General features: G+C 36.4%; 1 long non-coding RNA gene across 1 annotated transcript; it reads left to right on the top strand.

Annotated features, from left to right (window-relative positions):
- The first annotated feature begins 6,139 nt into the window (after nucleotides 1-6,139).
- LOC129745488 (uncharacterized) lies at nucleotides 6,140-6,970 on the top strand. Its single transcript, XR_008737136.1, has 3 exons — nucleotides 6,140-6,251; nucleotides 6,322-6,605; nucleotides 6,666-6,970. It is a non-coding gene; the product is annotated as an uncharacterized LOC129745488 (long non-coding RNA).
- The last annotated feature ends 7,194 nt before the right edge of the window (nucleotides 6,971-14,164 follow it).

The raw sequence follows: 14,164 nt of genomic DNA, 5'->3' as shown, positions 1-14,164 counted from the left end.
TATTAAACTCACATGGAAAATTCCGTCTTTCATGACGTTTCTATTTGATTACATCATATGTGATGTAATTTTACAATTTTTATGCGCTTTCTCATTTCCAATAAGAATTCCAGTCATAAATAATGCTGTTTTTATTGCTTTTCAAGATTATATTGAAATTAATTTACATTTTTATAACAACACTCAACAGAAAACTTAAAAATCAATAAAAACCAAGTTCCATGGCAGCAGATTTTTCGATGTGCTTTCCCATGTTGTTGAAGAGCGCACCCCTACGGCGGTTTTGAACGGCTATCCAAGGTTTTTCTTACGACCCTTGTCCATCTCTTCATCGCGAAAGTCGAAAAATTTGTGTGCATAGATGCACCGGATGTCGAAGGAAAATGAATAATAAATAGGTTATTATCAGTTGATTAGATCCGCATCGAACCATCTGTTTTAGCTCAGGCGACCTGAAACAGTAATGAAGTTGATTAGCAACGCACCCATCTAAGCATATTTTTATTTTGTAACATTTAATGTTATGATATTTAAAAAAACAGCTCATGCTCACCTATTTAGAATAATCGATATCCTGTCATCCTTAATGATTCTCTCGTTGTAGGACGGAATTTAGCTATATAGGAATCAACTTGCATGATATTCATTTGATGAAGGAGTGTTTTAAGATATCAGATCATTCACCTCGTAGACGGATGCACTGTGTGTGAGACACATATCCGGGTTTATGTTTTTACTTTCACATCCGCCAAATTTCATCTGAAGACCATAGCATGTAGTGAGTACAAAGAAACAAAACAAAGGGAAAAGGGAAATGAAAAAGATTGTTACCTCATATAACACTCGCGACACACAATGGTCAATGAATAGTCCTTTCTACATGAAGCTGCCTGCCATCCTGCTGTTCTAAAGAATAATAAAACTGTTACTAATTGACTCGTCAGGCAACCACCTAGTTCCTAGTTTAAATTTATCCACGATTTTCTACACATATGTAACAATGTCAAAATTTCGGCATCAGCTAAACGGCTGCATTCATAAAATAAATGTGCCGTGTAGAATGAAATTTAATAACAGTGCCTTTGCACATATCTACAAAATTTGTCCTTATCTTAAATTTGTTTTGTTTTTTTTTTTAAGAATTACATTCTAACCAGGATCAATTACAAAAATTAAACACTATAGAAAACACAATCAAGTTTAATTATTCATGCGGTGGCTTATGTGGTAAAATTAATTGGAACACAGAATTAAACGTTGAGTTGACAAAGATTCCTATGCGTATTCAGCTTAAAACTTAACTAATCACAATTTAAATTGAGCAACTTACTTCCAAGCTCTGTTCTTCCCGAAGATGTTTAGGGTTCCTTATGGGCAATTTCCAGCCGTTTCCTCCACGTTTGGGGTTCCACATATTCCAGTGACAAACCATCAAAAATTTGAGGCAGCTTTTACACTAATGCAACTCTTCTATACTGCTTCTTTCCATGAGTCAGATCATCCAAACGATTCCTCATCTCGAACGAATCTTCGGGATGATTCATCCGCCTCCTCAGTGCTGGAAGCATAATCCAAAAGAAGAATTACAAAGGGTAGAAAAATAAAAGAAATAACCTTACCGTTAGTTGATGAGTGCAAAAATTAACCGAGGAAGTTCTGTTTAACTTTTCGGATTATTGTTCAGAGGCATTTGTCCAGACGGAAACGGTGCACCCAGCCATCTGGAATGACTTGCAGGGAACCTTCATGAAGTAAGCCCAGCCATCTGAAATGACTTGCAGGGAACCTTCATGAAGTAAGTTGAAATGGTGATCGATTATTCCTTTTCCGCATACCAACGACCTGCACTCACCACAAGGATGCGACTTCCCGGTGAAGGATGAAATTGAATAAATAGGTCACACTATCCCTTCGTCAAATTGGAGGAGTTTTCTGAAATAGGACGGGATTAAAAATATTACTGCTCACACAAAACTGTCGATTCACTTAGTTGAATGTTAGATTTTTCTCACCATTTTAAATTCGGAACAACTCCATTCCACTCCAACAACCGATTTTGGCATAGTCATAGCCAATGAATGATGGCATCAGCACTCAGCAGTATAGACTTGGTGTTCTTATCGCGAATTTCACTCCTTGTACAACAAACTGAGAAAACTACTACACACAAACTGTCAAAAACTTAACGAGTAAGTTATTTTTACGCAACCGAAAGTTTTTTGGGATTTTCTTTTGTTTGCATTGTTTTCGTTCCTTATTTTGTATGCAACTCAAAAGTTTTTCCCATAAAACTTTCAAGTGGGTACTTTTGAAGTTGCCATTTTGTTTGTGGTTTGCACGCGTTGTTGAAGTCGCGATGATTTGTAACGATTTGCGCATCATTTAATCCGGAAGCGCGTTCTTGTAGGTCAAATCAGTGCGATAGTGTGGACTTTTCCCTTGAGCGAGATCCAGCAATTGCTGACATAAGTCAGTTCGGCTGGCTAGAACGTCGACTTTGATAACTCCCGGCATCCACCAGCTCCCCCGGCAGAGGATTTTTTCAGCATGTATATCGATTTCGGTGCTCCTTTTTGTCCGGAGGAAACCGTATCAAGTGAGTGGTAAGGACATTCAATGGTTGTGAGTTTTAAAGTTTATAAACTTATTATAATCTTGCCTGTAGGATAACCGGAATTGTGCCATTTGTGCTGAATGTGTTTACGATCCATGGACGATGGATTGGTGCCGGAAAAGCTGTTCACCACCTGAAGGTGGTTTTCCAAAGAAAATGGCCAGCTACCAGATCAGGTAAATAATAAAAGTTAAAATTAATTCAATTATAATTTTTTTTTGTTTGGTTTGACAGGTACTGCTGATTTTCGTCCAGTAAGGTCCAAAGAAACTATGTTTTGAAGTACTTATTCGAAATTCACGTCGTAGCCTGAATATCATCAATGCTAACAGACTTCAGCGGGATCTGTGCCAGACAGCCCCCCATGGATTAGTGCTCTGCGGCCCTCGCAACGTCCAGCTGGAGCCAACTGTCGCTAAGAAAATTAGAGCTGCTGCTGCCACCAGTGCCACAGTTGCTCTCAAGAAGGTCGAGTGAATAGGTCCGGATGCAATAAATGTTTGGTCAGGACGTCGACTTGGGTTACTTCCGGCATTCATCGGCTCCTCCGGAAAGTATTTATTTTTGTCAGCGGCCCAATTTTGGAGAACAATGTATCGAGATACTCTGAAGGCAATCGAATCAGGTTAGTACCCGCATAATCAATTACAATATATAGAGAATATTCTATATTGTCTCTAAACGTTATCGTTTATTGTAAAGTGAACAGTATATGTACAATAACACAGACCATATTAACAATCTGTATTATGATTATCTGTTAAAGTACCATATGGGGAAAGGGCTGTTAAGCATGTTTACCATTCAAAAAGAGCGATTTTTTCGAACAAATATTTCATGCTACATTATTGGATACGGTTAAAATATCATCCACTTTTGGCGAGCAAAACAATCTACCTGAATGTTCTAGCTACGTTGGAATACAAAATCATAGATTTCATCAACTTCAATGGATATAGTTTGCTTATAGTAGTTTGTAGTAAAAATAACGCTCAATCATACGTTCCGCATATTGTAAAATATTTTTAAAAAGAGCTTCCCTGTACCATAACCAATATAGTTCCAATTCTTTCCCACAAAAAATAAAATAAAATTAAAAAATTTAAATGTTGAGATTTTTATTTTTTATTTCTGATATTATACATGGATTATACAATCTTACCTATTTGTGCAGATCTGCATTGTTCAGCCTTTCAGTAGATTTTTTTTCCGCTCTCCGCTCAGCAGAGATCTTTGTTTCTGTAATTTCATTAGTTTTATTTAATCTCACTAGTTTTTATCGATAATATAATATAGTTTTACTTACTTTTCGCGTTCTGTGTGTTTTTCTCAGCGTGATTCTTTTTTTTCGGAGCCATTTTGAACACAGTTTTCAGTTCCGAACCTGGCGTGGGGTTGCCGACACAAATTTTAACGAAGTGAAGTGAAAATTAGCAGATGCTGAACCCAAGAGCGAAAAAATGCATAAGCTCACAACTACATCTTAAAATAACAATATTAGTTATTATCCGCAAGTGGTGAAATGATAACGACTTGTCTAACTCATACAATGTTGTCAATGTTGTTTTTTTTTTAATTTAATGTCTAATGCTAAGAAAATATAAGGAAACTTTGTCGTACACTGTTAGAGTCCTGGATAAGGTCCAGAGACAATATTCAAAGGTTGCAAATTTTTATTCTCTTATTATACTATACTTACTAAATCATATATCATATTGTCACTGTCACTGATACGATCCTGTCATAATTTATTGAGGTAATAAAATTTTGAACATGTATAATGAAATGATACTTGGAAGATATTTCATACTGGTACTGCTACCAATATATTAAGTTAATAGTTAGTACTATATCCCCAACTGTTTTTAATTATGCGGGTAGTAATCAAATTTCAATTAATAACTGATAACTAAAGCTAGTTATTTTCTGACAGATGCTTCCGGAACCGTGCCAGTATGATCGATCGTATGGAGGAGAAAATGGACAAAGGTGTACGAGATTGATGCACCACCATGAAAGTTGTCGATCATGGAAGAAAGTAAAAGACCCCTCGCAATCGGATCAGGTAAACAATACAATGATTAATGTTAATGAATTCACTAATTTTGACAAAATATTTCGTATGATAGATGGTGCCGATCAATAAAAAATAATCCCACTAAAACGCCGGAACAAGTAGCTTCGTACCACTACAGCGGACTGGTTCTCAAAAGGGCCTTTTCCAATACCCCGGTAGATAAAAGTATTGACGTATCCTCCAAACAAGCAAGCCATCGAAAGCCAAACTGAAGGTTCAGCACCGGGCATGAAGCTTGAAGCAGTAGAAGAACGTCATGCCAACAACAGCCATCGGTGGAATCTGCACAAAACTGCCCCCAATGGACTAGCACTCATACAGTGCTTGCAACGTCCAATTCGAGCCTCGCGTTCTGCCGCCAAAACAGCTGGAGCTTTTTGCCACCGTTGTCCTCAAGACCGTCGAGTGAAGCATACAATAAACTAGTCCGGAACCAATGAATGTTTAATTAACCGCTAAATAAAAAAAAATTAATTGATAAATCAGCTTTTTATTTAATTTCATTCGATTTCAATCGCTAATTTTAACGATCCTACAATTCTACGCACCGGCAAGAAAACATTGAAAAACTTTCCGTTGAGTAAAGTGCACTAAACTTACGTTGAGTTAAATACGCTAAACTCGAAGTTGAGTTTAATGCGTTAAACTTAACGTTGAGTCCCTGCACTTTTTGTCCGAGATGCGTACAAAAAAGTGGCGGTTGAGTTTATTATTTTTGCCGTGTATCCTACCTAGCGAAAAACAAATTTCGGGATCACGATTTCAAAACAAACACAAATTTCCGAGGGTATACTGAAGGCTTTTGTCATTCAATTTTCGTGCTATTTGTTTGTTTCGTTGTGTTCACGTTGGAAAATAGCGTGTTAATTACTCTCTAAATTCAATGGTTTTTTGGATTCATGTTTTTGTAGCTGTGTTAATTTACATGACAAAATCGTTTTACATGTCATGTAATATTATTGTTCTCCAGTTTCAGTGCTGTCAAGGATTCATTTTTTTTGTGAACGAACAAAATCTATAAAATTACATCACATATGATGTAAAGAAAAAGAAGCATCATAAATGACGGAATTTTACATTAGGAAATCGTGTTCTGCGTCATGTAATATCCGTGTGATTCAAATTCAGTGCTGTTATTGATTCAATTATTTTTTATTTTGTAAATTTACATTATGAAATCGCATTCTATGTCATGTAATATTATGGCTCTTCGTTTTCAGTGCTTTTAAGGATTCAGATTTTTTTGCAGTGTACCGGAAAACAGTATGTGTGTTCAATGGAAGTTAGTCGAAACAGGTTGAAATAGGTCGAAACAAGTAGGAATGGATTTTGACAGTTGGTAATCTGTCTCTTTCCAATTGACTTCGATCGATTTCAACCAGGTCGTCCGTTGAACATACTTACACCAATACTAATGCGTGTTTTGTGCGTTTTGCACACGAATTCCTAGACAGACCGAAACAGATCACGGGAAAATTAAGACGCGTTTTTTTTGGCAAAATCGTAAAGGTGTACACTGGACTTCAATTAAACATCAATTTAGCATTCTTTTGGAAAAAGGTGAGCAATAACGGATAATTCTATCAATACACAATAAAGTATGCCATTACTAATGTCGTTTCTATTCCAGACACCTCCTTCAACTTGGAAATGCAAGCACGGAACATTACCGTTACGGTCTGTAGTTGGATGGGTTGGTTTCCCACAAACCGGAGAGCACTGCTTATTGTACTTGGTGAAGGTCGCAAATATACGGAAAACAGCAGTAGTTTTTCATCACCTGCCTCACGGACAATTCTTTTAAAGTACAGTCCGAAAAGTACGATGAAAAATCCTCGATTAGATTTTACCCGTTTTAACTACAATCATCAAGTACGCTCCGATCGGGTTCAGATTTTATAAACCGACTGCTAGGTGAGAAAGTTTAATTTTAAATCGTAAACCTTTTTCATTAAAGTGACATTTCTTTTTTAGACATTATTTGCAACGTCGAGGAAAATCACTAACAATTGTTAGCAATCAGCGGATTCAAAATTGCAACTGGCCGACTATGACAAAACGGAGATCGTTCGCTGCGCAACAAAAAGAACCGAGTAGGAAAATTTTCAAGTGTACCGGAAGGAGCTTGCCGTCATCCAGCACGAGAAATCCGAATGAAAGAATGTATTTTTTGACATCAATCCGTCCATTTTTTAATATCGCGACAATTACCATTAGAAGATCTTAGATCGTTGTGCTGCTGCAAAGATATAAGTACACCGGATTTTTTGTGTTTAATCGTCGTGGAATCCGTTCATATATAGAATACCATTATATTTAACTATCATTAGTGATTTTTTGGGATGATGCATTTAGTTTTGCAATGATTGTGTATGTTAAGGTCGACTAATAAAGCATGGTTTGATTTGGATTAGATTTTAGTATTTATGTCATTTGAAATCATCACATATGACAAATGATGAAAGAAAAAAAAACGATTTGAAAACTAAAATAAAGGGAACATAATATGCAACTGCTTTTTATTTTCATTATTAAAAGAATATGACATTTTAAAAACAAAAGCAAGAATAAAAAAGCATTCTGAAAATCCAATTACTTCTTGTTTTACATGTACTTGAATCTTACATGCATTTTTGGTTACATGCCTCCAGTTTTGCTGCTTTTTTAGCATTGTAATATTCAACTCGCACGGAAAATTCCGTCACATATGATGCTTCTTTTTATTTACATCATATGTGATGTAATTTTCCAGATTTTTTGGTAGTGTGTACTTTCCCTTCAAAGCGTCAGCTTCCGACAGCTATTTAAATGCTACAAAAATATATACAGTTATTTTTTTTTAAGCAGATTTCGGAAGTTTATTTTCCATTCAAATAAATCTATAAGCTACCCCGGGGCACGTGCAAACGTCTTCTACCGCACAGCACAGGTATAATTGCAGGAAGAGTTAGCACAGCAAGAATCCCACCGACTGGAAACACACAGAACCGACTGCCGACTGAATCCAAACATCCAGAGCACATGGAGTGAATGAAATGGCGAAAACGAAACAAAAACATGCATCTCTGTCTGACACACACGCTGCATGTGTGTTAGTGTGGTAGAAATGAATCCTGCTTTCGAGCTGGATCGGTTTCGACTAGTTTCCACCGATTTCAACTTGCTCCGTTGAACAACGACCAGACCTGTTTCGACCAAAACATGAGCCCGTTGAACAACGACCACTTGACAGAAACTAGTCGAAACCAATCGCTACTTACGATTGAACGCAGCTAGTGTGAATTTTGATGTCATCAGAATTGCTCCATCACTTAAACAAACGTTGAACCTAATATTGCTTGTATGTAGTTTCCTTTTTTCAATTATTTCTTATTCCAAAGCATATCGTACTAAAAATGTACAAACATGTTTCGCATTTTTAGGTGTACAATAGACTTAGTCGATTTGTGGTCATTTTTTAATTTCTCAAACCCTGGGGTCTAAAAAGCTTCGTGTGGAACCGTGTCTGCTAATGGTTTTTGTGCCAATTTATAAATTCTCTAAAGGAAATTTTCCGCTGAACAGCTTCATCGAAGACCGTAACTCTGTATCTATTAGTCAAAAAAGTTATTAGCTGTTTAACAGGGGTATGTCTTTTGACATTGAAAAATAATAAATTTAATTGGCATCACTGCTTTTGCCTCACAAAGTACGGCATGAAAAGTAATCATGCAATAACTCGGCACCCAGCAGTGATGTCAATTGATTTTATTGATTATCAATGCCAAAAGACATACCGCTGTTTAATAACACTAGTTTACAGCATTTTTGAACTCAGTAAACTGAAAGTCATTTCCAATGTGAAATCTGGCGCTGAATCCGAAAATGAAATTCAAAAAAATCGCAGTAGAACCGTTTTTGAGTTATGCTCCAAATATGAAATTTCGAAAAAATTAAAAAAGTTCTTGTACATAGAATAAAATATCTCGGACGGCATAACAGTAATTTGAAATCTCTCTTTTGCATATTGAAGGTGAATAAATTTTCTATCGATCATCTGAACACTGTTTTTGCGTTTGACCAACAGTATTGTTGATATTAGTGACTTTGTGAGAAAAAAAATTATAAAAAACGCATTTTTTTAGAGAATTTTAGAGAAATTTTGTTTCAACGAAAGTTTTAGACTCGATGGTAGCATTTAAAAAATCTGATTTTCTTTTGCGCTTGAATTTCAATTCAAAACAAAGATTTCAAGTGGTTATTTATCAAAATCGGTTGAGAATTGAAGAAGTTATGGCTACTTTACCATAACTGTAATTTTTGCAGTTCTTAATAATTTAACGAACCGCAGTACACTTATCATAGTATAGGAAGAATGAAACATGATAAATCTCACTCGTTCCAAGGCAAAATTATTTATTAGCTTATCAGAAGGTCACATGCCAAGTTTCAGGAAGATCTGACCATAGGGAGGGGTTGCTCGAGTCTCAAACGCGAATAAAATTTTGAGGTATTTTGCCCGGAAGAAACGAAAAATACTGGTTTTTCATCAATAACTTTTTTCATCACTAACTGATTGTCTTTTATGGATGATTTTCTTAAAGCCTAAGTTGAGACAAATATTTCACCCGAAGACTGTAACTCGATTGGATTTGAAACAGAAAAGTTATTTCGGTTCAATGATTGTATTTTGGTCGAAAATTCTCGTATACAACGCAATGCGTAAAAAGTACTCATTGCGTGTTGGACAAAATTTGCGGCTTTTGAACCGCAATAAGTTTTCTGTTTCAAATCCAATCGAGTTACAGTCTTCGGGTGAAATATTTGTCTCAACTTAGGCTTTAAGAAAATCAACCATAAAAAACAATCAGCTAGTGATGAAAAAAGTTATTGATGAAAAACCGGTATTTTTCGTTCCTTCCGGGCAAAATACCTCAAAATTTTATTCACGTTTGAGACTTAAGCAACCCCTCCCTATGGTCAGATCTTCCTGAAACTTGGCATGTGACCTTCTGATAAACTAATAAATAATTTTGCCTTGGAGCGAGTGAGATTTATCATGTTTCATTCTTCCAATACTATGATAAGTGTACTGCGGTTCGTTAAATTATTAAAAAACTGCAAAAAATACAATTATGGTAAAGTAGCCATAACTTGTTAAATTTTCAACCGATTTGGATAAATAACCACTTGAAATCTTTGTTTTGAATTGACATTCAAGCGCAAAAGAAAATCAGATTTTTTAAATGCTACCATCGAGTCTAAAACTTTCGTTGAAACAAAATTTTCTCTAAAAAAATGCATTTTTTATAATTTTTTTCTCATAAAGTCACTAATATCAACAATACTGTTGGTCAAACGCAAAAACAGTGTTCAGATGATCGATAGAAAATTTATTCACCTTCAATATGCAAAAGAGAGATTTCAAATTACTGTTATGCCATCCGAGATATTTTAATCTAAGTACAAGAACTTTTTTAATTTTTCCGAAATTTCATATTTGGAGCATAACTCAAAAACGGTTCTACTGAGATTTTTTTGAATTTCATTTTCGGATTCAGCGCCCGATTTTACATTAAAAATGTTGGTCGGCTAATCAAGTTCACGATTTTTTTAAAATTTTGTAAACTAGTGTAACTAATAACTTTTTTGCCTAAGATACGAAGTTACGGAAAATTTCATTGAAAGTATTTATAAATTGGCACAAAAACCATTAGCAGACTCGGTTCCACAGAAGAAAGATATCGATTTTTCAGTACAAAATATTCGATTTTCTCATACAAACATAAAACTTCAAATTTACTCATGTAAACGATACTCAAAAATTCTGCAAAAAATCATGGATGAGTTTGAACCAAAACAAAGCTTTTAGACCCTAGGGTTTGAGAAATTCAAAAATTACTCCAAATCGACTCAGTCTAGTGTACAATTCGGAAAGCGTTTTTTGTTTGCTTGATTTTATTTAGGCTTTATTTTTAAAAAATAATCAGGAAAAATTTCTTGTCACTTTCTATTGTTTTAAATTCTGAAATTACGGCTGAATGCGTCTATCTTCTTTTGAAGCAATTCAATCAGATTGATATATTTTTAAATACCGTAATACGAAGTTAATGTCTGCTCAGACAGACATGTCTATCGAAAAAATGAGATATTTAGATAGGAAAGAGTGGAGTATTTTGGACCACCCTTTTGTTTTTCTATTTTTTTTAAACTTTTTTTAATCGGAAGAAAAAAAAAATTAAAAATGCTATGGCATTCTATCGAGAAAAAAACGTTTCTTCTGAGGAACGAATTGATATTTTAAATAATTTATCATGCCCAAGTTCTGGTTGTTTTTTTAAAGTGAAATTTTTGCGACGTCAATATGTTCGACAGCTCCGACTCATTAACAGTGCTGAATACCATCCTTAAAAAAGTTAACCCATTTTTGAAGCCCAATATCATGTTTAACATGACTTTTTTCGAAATTCAACCTTGGGAAGAAATATTTGTCATAGTTTACGCTTTAAGAAAAACCGTATTAAAAAAAATCATCCGAAGGGAACCAAAGTTATTAGCTTAGCTTAGCTTAGCTTAGCTTATAACTTCGTAGGGTTTTTTTGGTTTACTTTTTTATGATCGGAATCGTTACTAAAAAACACATTTCGAATTCCATGATCGTAGGCGTGGCTCAGTAGAACGTATTCCACATCGTCAATGGTTGCTACTCCGTGATTGACCGAGGCCATCAATTTTGTCCAGAGGTCAAAAGAACGGTGTCTGGGATTGACAACACATTCACAATGAACAAAACTGATGCTCTCTCTTTAAACATCAATAACGGCGCCGGCCACGTCCTAGTAGTCAATAGATAGAAAGGAAAATTAGAGAAAGGGACGATAGAAAATAAATTCATGCTTTAGGACCGAGGTCACCTCTGCATCCTAGCAAAACAATTTTCTTGTGAATGGGGGAAAAAGGATATGATCAGGAGACACTTTTGACCAGTGTTATGCGATCTGGATAAAAAAAACAATTTTTCTAAGCTTTGGTGAAATTTTTCAATTTACAGGTGATGTAACAAGTTTGATTGAAAATATTTACCAAACAAAAGAACTGCAACTTTGCTACACAACTGGTACATGTACAATTTTAACTAGATCCTTTTGGTTCACATCTCTCAATCATTTTATGTAAACTGAATCCGGAACACAGGTTGCAATTGATTATAAACAAAGATATTTTAAAACAGCTAATGATGCAAACCAAACCTATCTGAAAACATCCTAAATGAACAAAACAGAACTCAGACGGTTCAGAAGCAAATCTATCTAGAACATCACCAAAATAAAAAATGGAACACAAAAAAGTTTCCTATCGTCTTGACCTACAAGGGACTGAACTTTGGGTGCACAATTTCAATCGTTCCACAGAGAATGAAACTAGAATTCTGTACCAACACGTGAAAAGGATCTATCTCCAAAAGTAAACAAAACCAATTTCAGTACCTCATGATAGGCGAACATTTGCACTACTTAACGGTAGAACCCTTTTCAGAAAATATTGTTCCGTTACATTAAAAACTCAATTTGAGTAAAGGATCTATAAACATTCTAAAACCAGAACTGCCATCACATTGATATACACCCTTTACTCCGGAAAATTTTTTCACTACTACTCCGCAAACAAACTCAAAATAATCAATTTGACTCTTTATTGAACATAAAAACATAGTTGCAAATGAATGCGAGCTTATAACTAAAGCTAAAAAAAAATAGCAAAGGGTGTATAAACAGGTTAGACAAAATATTACGTGAGCAAGGTTCTATCTACGGTAGCGCGTTGTTTTTTCATGAAAATTGAAATTCCTCTATTCTAACACATAGTTCCTGCTATCTGCTTCTAAAAATCGTTTGTCTTGCATAAAAAGCAAAAATTTCAAGTGATTTTTAATTAGGGATTTAAAATAGATTTTATTTTATTCAAACGCATTTTTCTCGATGCGCCATATATGGAGATTGATCCTTTTTACGTGTTGGTAAAGATTTAACACTTTATTCAACATAAAAACATAGTTGCAAATGAACGCGAGCTTAAAACTGGAGCTAAAAATGAGAAAATAGTAAAGGGTGTATAAACAAGGGAGACAAAATATTATATGAGCTAGGTTCTATCTACGATAGCGCGTTGTTTTTTCATGAAAATTGATATCCCTCTATTCTAACATGTAGGGGATGCTTCTAAAATTCGTTTGTCTTGCATAAAAAGTAAAAATTTCAAGTTATTTTTAATTAGCAATTTAAAATAGGTTGTATTTTTTCAAATGCGTTTTTCTCGATTCGCCATATATGGAGATACATCCTTTTCACGTGTTGGTACAGAATTGTCTTCAAAAGTGATTTTCCTTTCATTTCAAGTAGAACTAACCGGTAACATTGGGAACATCTACAACTGACTAACAGGGCTAACATAAAACTAAGCGCGTGAACGCCATTTTCTAGCCAGAATAGATGTTCTAGCCAGAACTAGATGTTCTAGCCAGAATGTTACCGCCACTTTGCTGGCGACCCAAGTTGGGCGACAGAGGAGGAGGAATCTTGCCGAGCCTGGTTCTTTTGTCCGCATCCAGCGATCCTCCGCTTTGCTTCGACACGATAGTCTTCGGCGTTGTCGTCGAATTGGAATCCTACTCATTTTCGATGCTTCCGGCCTGTGGTTCCGGTCGGATCGGTTCCGGTTGGATTTGAGCTTCCAAAACGTGCCTTCGGGTTGAACTCGAACTCCGAGTCTCGATTAAAGCTTGGGCTACTGAGATCCGACCGGCTGGAAGAAGTCGAGGTCGGAGAGTCTGGCCTGTCGGCATCATTGGTCACCGGTTGGGGTGGCCTCATGCCGTCCGGGTAGCGTAGCGAGGTCGGCGGTCGGTAGACTAGCTTCGGATCGAGATTGGTTGAGAGAGTTTTTGGTGCCACATGCACGTGATGTTGATTCCCGAAGACATCGTGCAAGCTTGGTGACAGATCCGACGATTGTATTTCCGATACGAAATCGCTGAGCGACGAGTACGATGAACTGGTGCTCTCGGCACCCTCGGAATCCGAACCACTCTCATCGGTCGGTTGGCTTTCGAGCTGTTGCATGCCCTTGAGAGCACCGTTCAGCGAACTGTTGTCGTCCCAAACGGGGAACTTGATAGGCGTCAACGTATGGGCATACCACTTCTGTTTATCACCAACCTGCGAGGGATCAAGAACACCGGTCTGCACCCGAAGGAAGGCCACGTTCGTTGGCGTCAGAGACCATTCGGCCAGCCATTCGACAGCTTGCGTTCGAGCGAATCTGTTCAAGAATGCTGATGCCCGAGGTCTAGAACGTAGGAAACTGTTGATCTGGAACGCGACTACCGGTCGCGGATATAGGCGAAGGGTTCGCGTGTGTTCGGTAAAATTGGCCAAGGTGTTCTGCGAGTTGAAAAACCGAACCATGGCGACACGAGTCGCTACGTCAACTGAATC

The sequence above is a fragment of the Uranotaenia lowii genome, chromosome 1, assembly GCF_029784155.1.
Source record: "Uranotaenia lowii strain MFRU-FL chromosome 1, ASM2978415v1, whole genome shotgun sequence".
NCBI classification, from domain to species: Eukaryota; Metazoa; Arthropoda; class Insecta; order Diptera; family Culicidae; genus Uranotaenia; species Uranotaenia lowii.
The sequence above is the reverse complement of the archived record's forward strand: the minus strand, read 5'-3'. Positions and strand labels throughout refer to the sequence as shown.